This window comes from Gracilinanus agilis, chromosome 3 (genome assembly GCF_016433145.1).
Source record: "Gracilinanus agilis isolate LMUSP501 chromosome 3, AgileGrace, whole genome shotgun sequence".
Lineage (NCBI taxonomy): Eukaryota > Metazoa > Chordata > Mammalia > Didelphimorphia > Didelphidae > Gracilinanus > Gracilinanus agilis.
Window position 1 is genome coordinate 328,604,872 of NC_058132.1, and position 17,034 is coordinate 328,621,905.

Genomic DNA, 17,034 nt, shown 5'->3' on the forward strand with positions numbered 1-17,034 from the left:
TTTTTTGCAGCAGATCCCAGCAGGAAGGGGAAGCATTAAACAGGACCAACCTTTGTAATCCTCCATTAAATCACCCAAGAGAATAAAGGCTACAAGGTGTTCACAGCTGCCAAAACATAGCCTCCTATTCCTGTATTAGGAGTTGACAGTCTCAGAAAACCTGGTAAGAAGTGCTGGTTTTGTAGTCATTCATCAACTCAGGACTTAAGACTTACACTTAAGTCCTAGGTTTTGCTGGCATGTAATAATGATAATAACAATAACAATAATAATAATAATAACTCCCACCACAACTATAGCTTTTGATTCAACTCAACTAATATTTACTGAATGCCTGCTGTTTGACAAGCATTATGCTAGGTGCTGGGGATAAATACAAAAATGAAAAAGACTTTGCTTCAAGAAGTTTATATCCTAAAGGCAGAAAACAAAAGGTATATAGAGAAACATTTATAGAGTATATACCGAGCAAGTACACTGTATTTGGTAGGGACGATGGAGAGCACTTAGAATGGGGAAGATGAGGAAAGGCCTTTTATCGGGGAATGAACTTGAGCTGGAATTGGAACTAAACAAAGGATCCCTTAAGGAAGAGATGAGGAGAGGGAGCATTTTAGGCAAATAGGGCATCCTATGCAAAGGTGTGGAGGTGGGAAATAGAATTTTGTGTACAGAGAATAGCAGAGAAGGCAATTTGGATGAAATGGAGAATGACTGAGGATGAGTAATGTGAGTCTGCAAAGAAGGATTGGAGCCAGATTATGAAGGACTTTAATTCAGAAAAAAGCAAGTTTGATTTTATCATACAGGCAGAGAATCACTGAAGCTTCAAGAATATCAATTTGGCAGCTGTGCAGAGGATGGGTTGAAGAGGGAAGGGTATGGAAGCAGGGAAACCAAGTCAGAGTTTATGATAATATGGACCAGGTGGAAGGTGATTAGGGCTTGTAACTAGGGTGGTTGTTGTATGGGTGGACAGAAGGTGACAGACTTAAACTGTTCTAAATACCCCAGAAGTGGCCCAGTAGATAGAAAGCCAGCCCTGGAGATGGGAGATCCTAGGTTCAAATGTGGCCTCAGACACTTCCTGGCTGTGTGACTCTGGGCAAGTCACTTAACCCCATTGCTTAGCCCTTACCACTTTTCTGCCTTGGAATCAATATTGCTTCAAAGACAGAAGGTAAAGGTTTAAAAAGAGAATTATCACTGAAATCAAAATAAGAGGACCTGGCAATCAATTGTATATATTAGTTTAAATAAAGTAGAATGTGCAAGATAATCCTGAGGTTTTGAAACTGAATGAATGGAAGGTGGTGGTGTCCTCAAAAGAAGCAGGGAAATTAGGGAAAGAGGTGGGTTTAGGAGCAAGCATAAAATAAAACTGTTTTGGATATGTTGTGTTTGAGATGCCTATGTAATCTAGGTAGAGATGCCAGCACAGGAAAGGGACTAGGACTGAATATGGAGAAATGGGAATCATTTGCATAAATATAACCAAACCCACAAGGCAGCTGATGAAGCAGCTAGGTGGAGCAGTGGTTATAGTACCTGACTTGGAGGCAGGAAGACTTGAGTTCAAATATGATCTTGGATACGCATTAGCTCTGTGATCCTGGGCAAGTCACTTCACCCTATTTGTCTGGGTTTCTTCATCTCTAAAATAAGCTGGGGAAGAAAGGACAAACAACTCCAGTATCTGCTAAGAAAACCCCAAAAAGGGGTGACAAAGAATTGGACACAACTGAAAACTACTAAACAACAAAAAATTAGCAGCTGATGAACTGTTGTTCAAACAAAAGAGGAAAAGATTTGAGATAAAGGACATGAAGGTGATCCAGCAAGCATGGCCTCAAAGGTTGGAGCCAGAGAACCAGGAGATCCAAGGTCACAAAAACACAGAGGAGAGAGCAGTCTGTAGTGTCACAAGCCACAGTGAGGTCAAAGAGGGCTGAGAAAAGACCCTTTGATTTGGCTTTCTGTTGTTTTAAGGTTTACAAAGCATTTTTCTCATATCAATCTAGAAATATAGGCATGTTAATATTATTTAGCCATCCCCTTTTTTACAGATGAGGAAACAGAGCCTAGGAAAAGTCAGACAAGGTCCTCAAACCTATGTCTTCCAAGTCACAGATAACACGAGCGATCTCTGTGAATCCCCAAGTTGCAGCTTAATGCTCCTTCAAATAGGAAGGCAATCCTATAGAACTTCACTGAGTTTAAAGTTGGAAGGGAACATCTAGTCTATACTCACCCTCATTTTACTGACAAGTAAACTGATACCCAGATAAGCACTGACTCAATCCAAATTACAAAACTAGCTAGCAGCAGAACAAAAACTACAACCAAAAAATCTCAGCAACCAATCTGGTACTTTCCCCAATGCATCATGATAGCACCTCCCCTATACATGCTAACTACCTGACGTCAGTTTCCAGGTACCAGCTTTTCTGTGTTTGGAGGTTTTATGAGCACAAGTATTTCATGCAACTGTCAAATGACCAGTTCCCTCCTCCTGCTTTTCTCTTGTTTGGTCCCTCCCTTGTTTAGAGTCCAGAGGTAAAATGAAAGCTTTGTTTCTTTATTGTGATTTCCTTGGTAAAATTTTAAACATGCAGGAAACACCCACCCATTCCCTAGATAAGTAGACTCTGACTTTCTTGCTATCCCAGCAAGTTACACAGTTGGCTGTGATTGAGAGGCAGAGGGGGAGGAAAAGGAGAATTCCATGTACTCAGCTGGAAAGCAGGAAAGCAAAAAGCAATATAGAGTGGTAGAAAACACTGCACTGGCTAATACTCAGGAACGCTGGGATCTAGTTCTCAGTTCTACTGCTACTAATATGCTGTGTGGCCTTGGGCAAGTTATTAACCTCCCTGGGCCTCAATATCCTATCTGCAAAATGAGGAGGATGAACTAGATAGAACAGTGGATGAAAAAAGGCTAAGAAGAAATGTCTTACAGAAATTGCTTTTTAACTAAGGCCCTGAGGCTTTGGCACATCAACTCCACCCTTCCTCCCTCATTTCTGTTATAATAAAGCCAGCATTGAAAGAAGACCTTGAGAGATGAAATTTAATGTTGCAGAACAGAAGGTTAAATGAACAGTCTACTAGGTAGAGATAGGAGTTAGTTTTCACCAGGAATTGGGCCCCCTAGGGAAATAAGACGTAAAAGGGAAACTATTAAGACAGCTTTTTAAACCAAAATATACTTGCATACACATTTTACTGTTGTTATCAATACCAAAGATTCCCAAGACTCTATTTAAGATACTTAGATTATATCAAATGATCTTGGGGGTATTGTGAAATTCTGGAGGATGTGGAGGTTTCAAACTGATTTAAAGTTATAATTCTGAAAAATGTTCAGTTGTTATATATAACATTTCTGAGAAACAAGGGCACATCTCCCAAACCAAAAACAATGACCTCTCATCACTCCCAAAAGGCTGGGAATCAGTGGCCCATGTCAAACACACACACACACACACACACACACACACACACACACACACACACAGCTCACCCCCCAGAAGAAAAGCAAAAATTTCCATCATCTGTTCAGATGCCCCGTAGACACAAGACCAAATATTTGGACATTTTTTCATTTCTAATCTGGGTGATGTGTGTTATGACCTCCTTCTCTTCTCTAACACTTCAACCACTCTGGTGTTGGCCCCCATTACTTTGTACCCTGGATATTACTGGCTGGTCTACTTGCCTCAAGATTCTCTCCACTGCAATTTGTCTTCCACTTAGCTTCCTAAAACTGAACTTCCTAAAATGCAGGTTATTCCTCTATTTGATAAACCCCAGTGGCTCCCTATTACCTCTTGGATCAAATATAAAATCTGTTTGGCTTTCAAAGCCCTTCACTACCAGGGCTCCTTCCTCCAGCCTTTTTTTTTTTTTTTTTTTTTTTTTTTAACCCTTACCTTCTGACTTGGACTCAGTACTTTGTATTGGTTCCAAGGCAGAAGAGCAGTAAGGGCTAAGTAATGGGAGCTATGACTTGTCCAGGGTCACACAGCTAGAAAGTATCCACTTCACTGCCACCTCTCCAGTCTTCTTTCACATTGTCCCCCCTCCCAAATACTCTGTTCTCCGGTGACATTGGCCTCCTTGCAGTTCCTCACACTGGAGACTCCGTGACTCCCACTCCCAGGATTTTCACTGCTATCCTCCATGCCTGCAACTCTTTTCCCTCCCCATCCATTTCCTGGCTTCCCTTTCTTCTTTTAAGTCTCAGCTCAAGTCCCACTTTTGCAATAAGTCTTCCAATCCTCCTGAATCCTAAAGCCTTCCTTCTGAGATTACCCCCACTTTCTTCTGAATATACTTCGGACTCATTGGACTGTGAGTTCCTGAGGGGCTCACCTTTTTACTTTTTCTTCATGTTCCCAGGATTTAGCACAGGGTCAGTGCCTAATAAAGGACACTCAACTAATGGTTTTATACACATTCATATTTTTTTTTAAGTTAAGGAAAACTCCAGGTTCAAAACATTAGCAGGGGATTCCTCTATAAATCTCTATCATTTAATATCAATGAATGGAAATGGTCTTCCAAAGACCAGCCTTGAATATTTTCCAAAGAAAGGGAGAGTTCAGTTCTTCAAGTCTCTTTGCTTTCATTCTCTCCATCTTTTCCTAATCCACTGCTCAATAGCAATAGAATAGAAAAAAAAAAAAAAGAAAAGTTCAAGAAAAGAAAAGAAAGAGGCAGTTAGATCTGTCACCCATATACCTTATTAGCAGCTCTGGGAAAAAGAAGTCATGATTTCTGTGGCCACCTAACTAAAAGAGCTGGGAGGACTGTCGGTGGGTTTCATTCACCCATGCTGTTATGAAACCAGAGTAAATGTCTATTAAAAAGCCTTCAATTCTGTTCAAAAAGTTATTTTCTACCTCATGAATTCACATAGGCCCTGTGAGATAATGAGTTCTGAAAATTTTTGTCAAAGAGGCTGTTGTTAAAAGTTTCTGCTCAAGTCCTAGTAGCAACAAGTGATTGGAAAAAAAGACCAAATGGGTGGCAGCTGGGTGGTTCAGTGGATTGAGAACCAGGCTCAGACCCAGGAGGTCCTGGGTTCAAATTTAATTCAGATACTTTCTAGTTGTGTGACCCTGGACAAGTCACTTAACCCCCATTGCTTAGACCTTACCACTCTTGTGCCTTGGAACTAGTACAGTATTGAGTCTAACATGGAAGGTAAGGGTTTAAAAAAAACAAAACAAAACAAATAGCATATAAGCAAGGAAGTCAAAGACAGAATGATTTCCTATATATCAAAATATTCACTGTGATATATTTTATAGTAGAAAAGAACTGAAAACAAAGTGGATACCCATCAACTGGGAAATGACCAAAAAATAATTGTGATAGGTGAATTGAATGGAATATTATTGTGGCCTAAGAAAGGATGAATACAAAGGATCCAGAGTGGCATGGGAAGACTGATATGAACTGTTACAAAGTAAAGTAACAGATCACCCCTTTTATTTATTTGTAACATTACAAAGTGAAGTAAGCAGAAACAAGAAAACAATATATGATATATGCAATGACTAAAACAATGTAAATGAAAGAACAAAAAAAAATCAAAATTGCAGACTCTTACTTATAATGAAGAAACTAAGACCTGGAGAAGAGATGAGAAAATGTACATTCCTCCATTCTTTTAAAAAGCAGGAGGGGGCAGCTGGGTAGCTCAGTGGATTGAGAGCCAGGCCTAGAGACAGGAGGTCTTGGGTTCAAATCTGATCTCAGATACTTCCCAGCTGTGTGAACCTGGGCAAGTCACTTGACCCCCATTGCCTAGCCCTTACCACTCTTCTACCTTGGAGACAACACACAATATTGACGCCAAGACAGAAGGTAAAGGTTTTTATAAAAATTTATTAAAAATTAAAAAGCAGGAAAGGGACAGCTAGGTAGCACAGTGGATAGAATGCCAGACCTGGATTGGGAGGACTTGACTTCAAATCTGGTCTCAGACTCTTGTCCTAGCTAGGTGACCCTGGGCAAGTCACTTAACCCTGATAGCCTGGCCCTTACCACTCTTCTGCCTTAGAATCAATCGATTCTAAAACAGAAGGTAACGGTTTTAAAAAAAATGCAGGAGACTGTGTGTAATATATTATATATACTGCTATCCTCTGTTTATGCAGTGTTTAGTTTTACTTTATTGGTTTTTTCTCTTCTTTTTTTTCAACTTTACTAGAAGGGTGACTTTCTAGGTAGAGTTTTAAATGTACAGTTCTTATATACCAATTAAATTATACCCAACTTCAGCTATAAAGTCCATAACTAACAGGAGACAGGCAACTACCAAGAATGAAGTGGAATATCATCTCCTACTTAGGGGAACAATGTCATAGGGAGTGTATATTCTACAGAAAGATATATATATGTATATATATATATTACCTGATTTATTTTTTTCCCTACACAAAAGAAACACAACATAGGCAGGAAAACTGGAGAAGATCCTGTAGATTTCTCTTCTTTTTTTTTTACTAGTTCTTCCTCTGGTCAGGAGAGAGTTATGGGAAACTAAAAGTCAAGGCCAGCTTACTTGAAAGAAGCCCAGATGTATTCTGACACAGAACTAGTTTTGGGGAAGCAATGTGTGCCCTAGAAGGGAATGGACTCACCAGTATTTACTAATAGGCATCTATTAAGCATTTATCATATGCCATATTGTTCATCCTTCTTTTTTGACTTGTACATAAATTAGATTTAAATTATGATATGCCCAAGTACTGTGTTAAACCCTAAGGATACAAAGAAAGAGGAGGGGCATTCCCTGCCTCCAACTGTATAAAAACAAGATATAGAAAGGACAAATTGGAGATAATATTGATTTGGAGCATTTTTCTTCTGATGATAGATAGTTTTAATTTTTTTCATCTGAGAATTACCTGTTCACATCTTTTGACCATTTATCAGTTGGGGAATGCTTTGTATGCTTATAAATTTGACTCCCTTCTCTATAAATTTGAGAAATGAGGCCTTTATCAGAGACAATTGATATAAAATTTTCCCTGAATTTCTTGTTTCTCGTCAGAAATTCTTGATTATTTTTGAGTGTCATTGACTTTTAGGTGGTAGTCTCTTTGAAATCTATTGACTCCTCAGAATAATATTTCTTAATATACATTGAAATAAAAAAATTAAGTTTTATAAAAATACAAATCATTCCCCAATTGATAAAAAGGTCAAGGATGTGAATAGACAGTTTTCAGATGAAAAAATTAAGGCTACATATAATCACATAAAAATGCTCTAAATCACTTTTTTTTAACCCTTGATTTCAGTGTATTGTCTCATAGGTGAAAGAGTGGTAAGGGTGGGCAATGGGGGTCAAGTGACTTGCCCAGGGTCACACAGCTGGGAAGTGGCTGAGGCTGGGTTTGAACCTAGGACCTCCTGTCTCTAGGCCTGACTCTCACTCCACTGAGCTACCCAGCTGCCCTCTAAATCACTTTTGATTAGAGAAATGCAAATTAAAACACCTCTGAAGTACCATCTCATACCTAAACTGATTGGTTAATATGACAGAAAAGGAAAATAATAAATGTTGGACATGTGGGAAAATTGGGGCACTAATACATTGCTGGTAGATTAGTGAACTGATCCAACCATTCTGGACAGTTATTTGGAATTACACCAAAAGGGTTTTAAAAGCATACCCTTTGATCCAGTAATACTACTACTAGGTTTGTATCCCAAAGAGGTTTTTTTTTAAAGGCAAAAGGAGCTGCTTAACAAAAGTATTTATAGCAGCTCTTTTTGTGGTGGCAAAGAACTGGAAACTGAAGGAATGTCTATCAATTGGAGAATGGCTGAACAGGTTGTGGAACATGATATTAATGGAAATACTGATAATTTAAGAAAAACCTGGAAAGACCTACATGAACTGATGCAAAGTAAAGTAAATAGAACCAGGAGAACATTACAGTAACACCAACATTAAATGAGGAACATTTATGTTGTTCCTAACAATACAGTGATCCAAGACAATCCTCAAGGATTCATAATGAAAAATGCCATCCACCTTCAGAGAAAGAACTGATGGAGCCTGAATGGTGACCAAGACATGCTATATTTCACTTTATTTCTTCACTTTTGTTTGCTCTTTTTTGTTTGTTCAATGACTAATACAGAAAGATGTTTTTCACTATTATATACATAAAATCTGTATTGGATTGCTTACTGTCTCAGGGAGGTGGTAGAAGAGGTGGGGATCAAGAGTTAGAATGTGGCTCAAACTTAAAAAACAACAACAACAAAGATTGAGGCAGTTAGACGGTTCAGTAGATTGACAGCCAGACCCAGAGATGGGAGGTCCTGGGTTCAGATTTGACTTGTATACTTCCCAGCTGTGTTACCCATGGCAAGTCCATAATCCCCATTGCCTAAACCTTACCACTCTTTTGCCTTGGAACCAGTATTGATTCTTAAACAGAAGGTAAGGTGTTTTTTTTTTTTTTAGATTTAAATATTTTATTTTTTTTTAGAAAAAATTATCCATGGTTACATGATTCTTGTTTTTACTTTCCCCTTCTCCCCCCTTTACCCTGCCCAGTTAACCAAGGCACATTTCCACTGGTTTTAACATGTGTGATCAATCAAGACTTATTTACATATTATCAATAGTTGCATTGGTCTGGTCATTTCGAATCTACATCCCCAAAGGTAAGGGTTTTTTTTAAAAAAGTTTAAAATTTTTTTCATTATAACTGAGGGAAAAATATTATTAGAATTTTAAAAAATTAAGTTAATGGACTCCACATTAACAACTGACCTCGTTGAACTCTCTTTTTGTTTTATAGATAAGGAATCTGACCCTCAGAGAAATTGAGGGACTTGCCTAAGGTAACCCAAGCAGGAAGAGACAGGTGGATTTAAACTCTAAATCCAGTACAGCACTTTCCTTTCCTATTATACCAGTTAAAAGTGGCAGAGTGGAGATTTGAACCAAAGTCAAATCCAGGTCTTCTGATTTCATATTCTTTCCACCACACCATACTACCATCACTTTCCCAACGAATGAAGATGTCTGTAAGTAGATTACTAGCACCATCTTGATAGGCACTTGTAGCTAACTATGGACCAGGAACAACAGGGTAAATTTTTCAGATTAGTCAATAGTTATAGGAGAATCTGGCAGATGAAGCCACAAAGGCTGATCTAATGGGAATGCCACAGAGGCTGAGCAGCTGCTTGCCAACAAATGTATCTAACCTCTGAAGTGCTGTATTCTCTGACCTGCTAGAAAACTACCAGAAGACATGAATCTCAAACTAAATAGCATAACTGGATCAGTAGTCGCAGCACCACAGCAGAAGCAGAGCCAGCAGTTGTTAACTTTAATATAACACCTGAAGGTTTGCAAAGCACTTTAGCAATATGATCTCATTTCACCCTCACAATAATCCTTGAAGGTAGGTGGCTTTGCTATTAAAGAATCAGTAAACTATACACCAAACTAAAGACTTCTCTATACATTTCTATAGGATACGTATGGATCATAGGCACACTTTCACCAACTCTGAGTGCAGATGGCTCCACCTTCAACAGAGACATGGGTTATTTTATATGGGAATGACAGTGATAGTCCAACACTTTTCTTTCTTTTTTTAAACCCTAATCTTCTATCTTGGAATCAATATTGTATATTGGTTCCAAGGCAGAAGAGAAGTAAGGGTGAGACAGTGGGGGTTAAGTGACTCCCCGGGTTACACAACTAGGAAGTGTCTGAAGTCAAATTTGAATCAAGGACCTCTCATCTCTACACACGTGGTTGTCTATCCATTGAGCCATCTAGCTACCCCCAAAACTCTTTTTAATAGGTATTCCCACCACTGAGGAAAATGGGTATCCTGAAAAGCATTGAGTCTTTGCCAACTACTGGCCATCAACTCTTCTTTTGAAGAAGCTGACATTGCTCTGAGAGCAGTGAAGCACTGGCACTTGAGAGCTGGTCTTATTTGAAAATTTCTAAATGTGTTATAAGCACTTAAATGGCTTTCATTCATTCAATAATGATGGGTTGTGTTTTTTTTCTGCCCAAGCACGCATCTAAACATACAGAACACTGAAGAAATGCTATAAGATTTCAAAGACACTATTATTGCCACTATCTTCAATAAGAATGGAAACAACTGTTGCTTCTTTCTCATCTCCATCACTGGCCAGATGATGACTGGAATTCTCCAGTACTGAACAGTATTAAAAAATAAGGCACTTTCAGAACTACCGTGTTGCTTTAGTCCAAGTAAAGCCTATCAGAACTCTTTCAGAATAATGGTTTTAAATAATTAGATGGATTAAATAAATTAAATAAAGATGGATTGCTTCTTATCAGGGTTGACAGACATCCTAAAATCAATCTTTGGACTGCTTTGGGGTCTCTGAAAGTTTAGTTAAAACTATCTTTGGATTTATTTGGAGTATGTGGACCCTAAGTTAAGACTATTCCTGGACCCTAGGTAAAGAGCCCCTGCTTTAGACTATATAATACAGTAAAAACACATGCTATATGTCAGACACAGCAAATGTTTAGAGAACAGGATTAAGATGTCTAGACTGTTTGTGATAACCTTTAAAAAGTCATCTGACACTATGAACTAAATGAAATAAGCAAGTTTGGTTGCCATGAAGAAATATGCTATCTTTCTAAAACTATACAAGGATATGATTAGTTTCAGACTAAATACTGTCATTTCCCCTCATCAGTGGAGCAAATCACAGCTGCTTAGACCAAGTCTTAGTCTAACTTTCCCATGAAGGTATGTAAGCACGTAACAGGGAAGAAAGGACCAGGAAGTTAGGGTCAGTGGGGACATGTGGGAAACTCATAATAAGCTTTAAACATTTAATTTCGTGCACATTTATTATTTATTTCAATGGGTATTTGTTAAATGTTTGTCATATTCAAGGCAACAGAAATGCTGAGATGAGAAGGAAACAATTTTGGCTTTTAAAGGGCTTATATTCTACTGGATCTTCAAAACTCACAAAGACAGTCATGTAGAGTATGCCTTCAGGGGATAATTGTGCCCTTGAGGCCCATATGGAATCTCATGAACCATTTTACTCAATTAGTAAAGCACTATAGACCGACAATACACCTCATACCCAAGTCTAGGAAAAGCTCAAGAAATTCTGAGATCTAAGTTACTAGGTGCCTAGCATTTCACTGTAGCAGTTGCTATACACAGGGTAATTTTATTTAAAATTAGAGTTCTTCCTCTTCATGCATATTTCATTCCATCAGCACCACCCCTTTACAAGTTACATAATTACTTTCTCCTAAAAAAAAAACAAAAAAGCTACATGATAATTTTTTAAGGGTGGTAGGGGAAGAGAAGGTAGGGTAGCATTGGTGAAGTATTGGCACAAGTGTCTAGTCAGCACTGGGAAGGGTGGGGGGAGAGGGAAAGGTTGGGGAAAGCTGCTCCATTTCCACTCTTTGCAGCACTGGTGGACATTTTTTGCATGTCTCACCTCTCTGTCCAGCCACCTAAAATGAGCACTTCCTCCCTCCAGTGTAATGGGGGGAGGGGGAACACTTACAGGCAGCTTGAAGTTGCAGCTTGGGCACACAAACTTGAAAACCTTCACCAATGCTGTGGTAGGGAGTTTTGAAGATTATCCAATGGATTATGGTTCTGATACTTTGAACAGGTGAGATCATGCCTCAGTCAATCAATCAAAAGACTTTTAATTAAAAGCATAAGAGTCTTAAAGACTGCACAGGAATCATGATTTTTTGGGGGGTACAGGCTAGGGAAATTTGATCTGCACCAGGGATAGTCTATAAATCAAGTAAGGTGAGAAGGAAGTTAATAAGGTAATTCCAAAATCTGGTGTGAGTGTGGAATTCTAACTGAATACCTTGAGTAGGAACTGCCTAGTGGAGAAGTCAATTTCTACCCACTATCTTAAAAAACAAAACAACTCTTACTTTCCATCTTAGAATCAATACTAAGTTCCAAGAAAGAAAAAGCAGTAAAGGCTAGGCAATTTGGGGTTAAGTGACTTGCTGAGAGTCATACAGCTAGTAAGTATCTGAGGCGAGATTTGAACAAAGGATCTTCCCTCTCTAAACCTGGCTCTCTATCCACTGGGTCCCTAGTTGACCCTCCCACTATCTTTTACCAGAGGAAAACATTTTTAGTTTCCAAAGGTTTTTAGGATATTGGATTTCCCATATTCCTATTGATGTCTTAAATAACATCCTAGATGGCTTAGAAACAGTTTACGTTTACAGCTCTACAAGGAACCTATTAATGAGACTATACCATGCCTAAGGGGAAATGGGAGAAAAGGATATAAGATAATAAGGAGCTATCTATTTGGTCCTATGTGCTTTCTTATTCCCCTAGATTCTATATATTTGTGGGAAAGTATGTCAAAACCTTGGGGAGGAGGGATGTTTTGTACCAACTTTTCATGGTAAACACCTTGATAAATACCCCTTTCTAAAAGCTACTACTGGCTAAATCAATTCTGACCTGGTAATCTTGGAAGGAAGAACACCAGTAGGGACTTGAGCCAAAAACATCAGAGAATTCCTTCTGATTCCTCAGGGCTATCCCTTGAACCCTGAGAGGAAGATGTAGCCAGTGGGGCTGTGGGAACCCAATTTGTCAGTGGGAAGGTGGGAGAAGGATCCTTAAAGCTTATATGGACTAATTGAAAGAGTAAGTCTGAAAAACTGGACAATGCCACTTATTACAAAAATAGGGCTGGGGGAAAGGTCCCCTAATGTCTCTCTAGTGATTGTTCAGCTCTAGCTTCTACAAATGTAATAGGAGTGGAAAAGAGGGCTAGACCAGGCAGGGAAAGGGCCAGTGGATATCAGGAACCTATGCATGGCCCAAAGAATATCCTTTTCAGAGGTGATGAACCTTGATATGAGCCATTCTTGATCTTCCTTCCTTCCTTCCTTCCTTCCTTCCTTCCTTCCTCCCTCCCTTCCTTTCTTTCTAAGTCCTTACTTTCTGTCTTAGAATCAATATTGTGAATTGGTTCCCAGGCAGAAGAATGGTAAGGGCTATGCAAAGAGGATTAAGTGATTTGTTCAGAGTCACATAGCTAGTATCTGAAGCCAGACTTGAATCCAGGACCTCCCCATCTCTAAGGCTGGCTTTCAATCCACTGAGCCACCTAGTTATCACTACTCTTGATCTTTCAAAACTCTTCTGTAGATCCTGGGACTATAATAAAAGTTGGAATCAGATGCCCTCAACCAACATGCAATCTTTTAACAAACATCAAGCAAATGTCCTTTGTATTTTTTTCCTCCAAAGCTAAAAAATTCATCTGGCTCTTAAATTATAGGAAGTTAGGGAAAGGAAAAGGCTCTATACCTTCTAAAGCCAAAGCAAATATATCAAAGCCTAAGGATAAGATTTCCACTAGAAATATAGAGCTGAAAATATGAGTGAATTTGGTTCTTTTGGTAACATGTTTACAATGACTCACTGATTACATGCTGTCATAAAAAGATCACTGATTTTGTATTCAGAGACCCTGGGTTTATTTCCTAATGCTGTTATGTGCTGGCCATATGATTTTAGGAAAGTCATTTAGCCTTTCCTCATCTGTAAAATGTGGAGATTCGATTAATTGATCTCTAAGGTCCCTTACAACTCTGTGTCTACAATAAAAGTCAGAAGTCCTTTAGGAATAAGAGCTATTACTTTACCTGCTAGAATTTAAGTGCTATCTGGCCTTTCCCTACCCTGAAGTGAACATGAACTGAAGCCCTCTTTTATGGGTTCTCTCTCCCAATCAGAATGTGGACTCCTTTGATAGGAAGGTTTTCTATTTATATCCCCAGCACTTAGCACAGTGCTTGGCACATTATAGTACCTTGGTGGTGAACCTATGGTGCCCTCTCTGTGGGTATGCATGCCATCACCCACCAGAGTTCCTTACTAGAAAGACAGATGACTCAGGTTGAGCTGCTCCCTTCCCTCTCTCCACTGCACCTGAGAACATTTTTTTCACTTCACGATTCTCTGCCCAGCAGCCCAATGGCAGTGCTTCATCCTTCCCCCTGTCTAGGGTAAGGGGAGGGGGCATGGCAGGCAGTCTCTAAAAGGTTCGACATCACTGTTATAGGAACTTGATACTTTTCCTTTATATTCCACTGTAGGATTAAGCATGACATCAAGCTCTTAACCAAATGAAAGCTCCCTAAAGCAGAAGTATTCTTGACCTTCCTTTACAGTTACAGGACCTAGACCTTCCACAAAAAACACATCTGGCTTCTTGATTAGCTTCATTACTGCCACCAACAAACCATACTAAACATCCAGTGACAAAAAAAGTAAGCTGACCAACAAAAAAGCTCTGGAAGATATCCAGTCCATTAGTCTTGAAACTACACTAATCATCACATACCCACATAGGGCTGGGCTTATAATAAAAACAGCTCAAATATCTAAGCAACTTATATACAGTAAGTTGAAGAGGGCTAACTGTAGACAATGATCTTCCTGGTTGTTTTGAGGTACCTATGAGGAATAATGTTTCTCTAAGTCTTTTTTTTACCTCCTGGCAGTGTGGAGATTTATAGTAATGATAATAACTGGGATATCTATAGGGCTTTAATGTTCTGAAAGCACTTTTCATTTATTAGCTTATGGGTATTACAGGTATTATTTATTATAGGTATTATTATTCCTATTTTATATATGAAGAGATTAAGGCTCATGGGCATAATTACTAAAAAGCAGAGGTAAGATCTGAACACAGCTCTTCCTAACTCCAAGTCCAGCTGTAATGCAAATTGCAAAAGCCACCTAAGAGAGAGGCTGCAGTGGTATAGAGGGAAGAACAGCTTGCTTGGTGTCAAAAGACCTGAATTGAAGTTATAGCCCTTCCTATGACAGGATCTTGAGCAAGGCACCAAGCTCCTTCAATAAAAATGGTGGGAGGGTCATTTGCAGATACCTTCACAGAATGAGATCAAGTAAAAGACAGTAAAAGGACTTGAAGACTCAATCCAATCCTAACACTTAAAAATGAGACAACTCAAACTTAGAAAGGTTAAATGTCTTGGGCTAGGGAAAAACCCCAAGCCTTCTGACTCATAGTGCTGTACAAATATAAACTATTAGAATTGTTATTATAAATCTAAGACCAGACTTCACAGGCAGTCTATATAGGAGGGGCCACTGATCCTAAAATGACCTTTTCCGTTGAATCTGCCTACACAAATCATAATCTACTATCAAGATACATCATCTTAAAAAATAAAGGACGACCTGACAAAATCATTATCAGAGTTCTAGAACTTAGTGTTACAAAACAGGATAAACAACTGTCTAAACAAAAATGAAACTTATTAGATCAAGTTCAAGTGAAAAGCAACTACCATACTGCAAAGTGATATGAAAAAGCTAGATTCAAGCTCAGCTAGAAGAGGTTGCAGAAGGCAATTTAAGAGAAAGGAGTCTCAAGTTTTCACTTGCTAAGGATTTCTTACCCAAGGAAAATACAGTGAACTCCAGGCTTTGACCCACAGATGATTTACCATTCAGTAACTCAAACTAATCTTCCTCAGACTTGGAATGTTCCATTCATTACAAGAGCAGCTCCATTCTGCCCTGCCCCACACACCCTTTCCTTGAAGTATTGGTGGGTTGTTTTGTTTTTAATGCGACCTTCCTGGTAGAAAGTTGTTTTCAGTAACTAAATGAAAAACCCCATCCAAGCCCCAATTCTTAGGCTTTGTCAATAAATGTCTGGGAATTCTGGAAGATGAGAATACACTGATGCTGGGGAGACAGGGAGAAAGGACAAAACAACTCTGGAATGACAGGGTCTCGCATCTGATTGGCTCCTCAAATAGTGGCTACAACCTAGGCCTTGGGACTGACAAGGAAAGCAACTCCACTACTCCAAAGAGTTGATTCAAAAACCAGCCACATGCTTCTCTGGCTTGAAAATGAGCAGTGCTATGGGGTTAAAAAAAAAAAAAAGTATTGCTTTGATTAATTACCCTGAGGGATAGCTAATTACAGCTATTATTTTATCATCATTATTTTCTCCTTCAAAAAGGAGAAGAATAAAAAGCAGAAAGAACACTTTACTATTTCATTCTACTAGTCCACTTAAAAGAGCTCCAAGGTTCAGCACTATTCCCAGATAACACCCCTCCCTACAGCTTGGGCAAGGGACCATAAGGGCTGGAAGCCACATAAGACCTTTTCAACTTAGCCTGCTGAAGCAGCTTTCAGGGTCTGGAGTGGATGGGTGGGTTCATCTCTCTTGCCCCCTCTCAAGTCATAACGCGAGCTCAAAGTAGTGCAAAATCCTGTGCCCAGATGTACACAAGAGGACACTGATCAAAACGCGTGACCACAATCTACAGAGAGAGGGAAAGAGGCAGGGTGAAGAGTGCCCATCCTGCCCTTGAACAATGCACTACTTCTCATCGGAGGGGGATGCTGCCGCTCGTTCATGTGGAGCCCTTTTGCCACAGAAGAGCAAAATCAAGGAATTTCCCTTTCTACCTCTTGAAGCTTTTTGCACCCTTCCTCACAAGCGGTACTCACCCCGAAGCCACGCCAGCCAGCTGTCGCACAGTCCTTCCTGGGTGAAGTCACTGCCCAGCTTTGGTGCCGGGAAAATCAGTCGGCCTCCCGCAACAAATTCATGGTCGTTCTCCCAGAGTCTTTTGCAAACCCTTTCAGTAAGTAGTCCCTAGCCACAGACACACAAACACACGCACGCACACCCACACCCACAGCCCCTGTCTTCTCAAGGTAGTGGTTGAAAGCCAGGCCACCCCAGCCCCACTGCTAACTGTCCCCACCCCCTGAAGTCCAGCTCCTCCTTAAAGTGACAACGCACCCTCTCTGCAAAGAGCTCCCCACGCCAAACATTCTTTATATTGCAACAGCGGCAGCTAAAAATAGCTCAGCATGGAAATGGCGGGGGGAGCTCAGCATCGCCCCTCTGCTTCCGTGGCGTTCTGCGCCCTGCTGGTCCGCAGAGACGTGTGAGTCGG

At 39.7% G+C, this 17,034-nt stretch overlaps 1 protein-coding gene across 1 annotated transcript in view; it reads right to left on the reverse strand.

Moving 5' to 3' along the window:
- The window catches only part of MRAS (muscle RAS oncogene homolog), a 123,940-nt gene extending 107,150 nt beyond the window's left edge, over window positions 1-16,790 (reverse strand). Inside the window, exon 1 of the mRNA XM_044669147.1 lies at window positions 16,580-16,790. The gene's annotated coding sequence lies outside the window, so the exon portion shown is untranslated. The remainder of the gene's footprint in view (window positions 1-16,579) is intronic.
- Window positions 16,791-17,034: the final 244 nt, after the last annotated feature.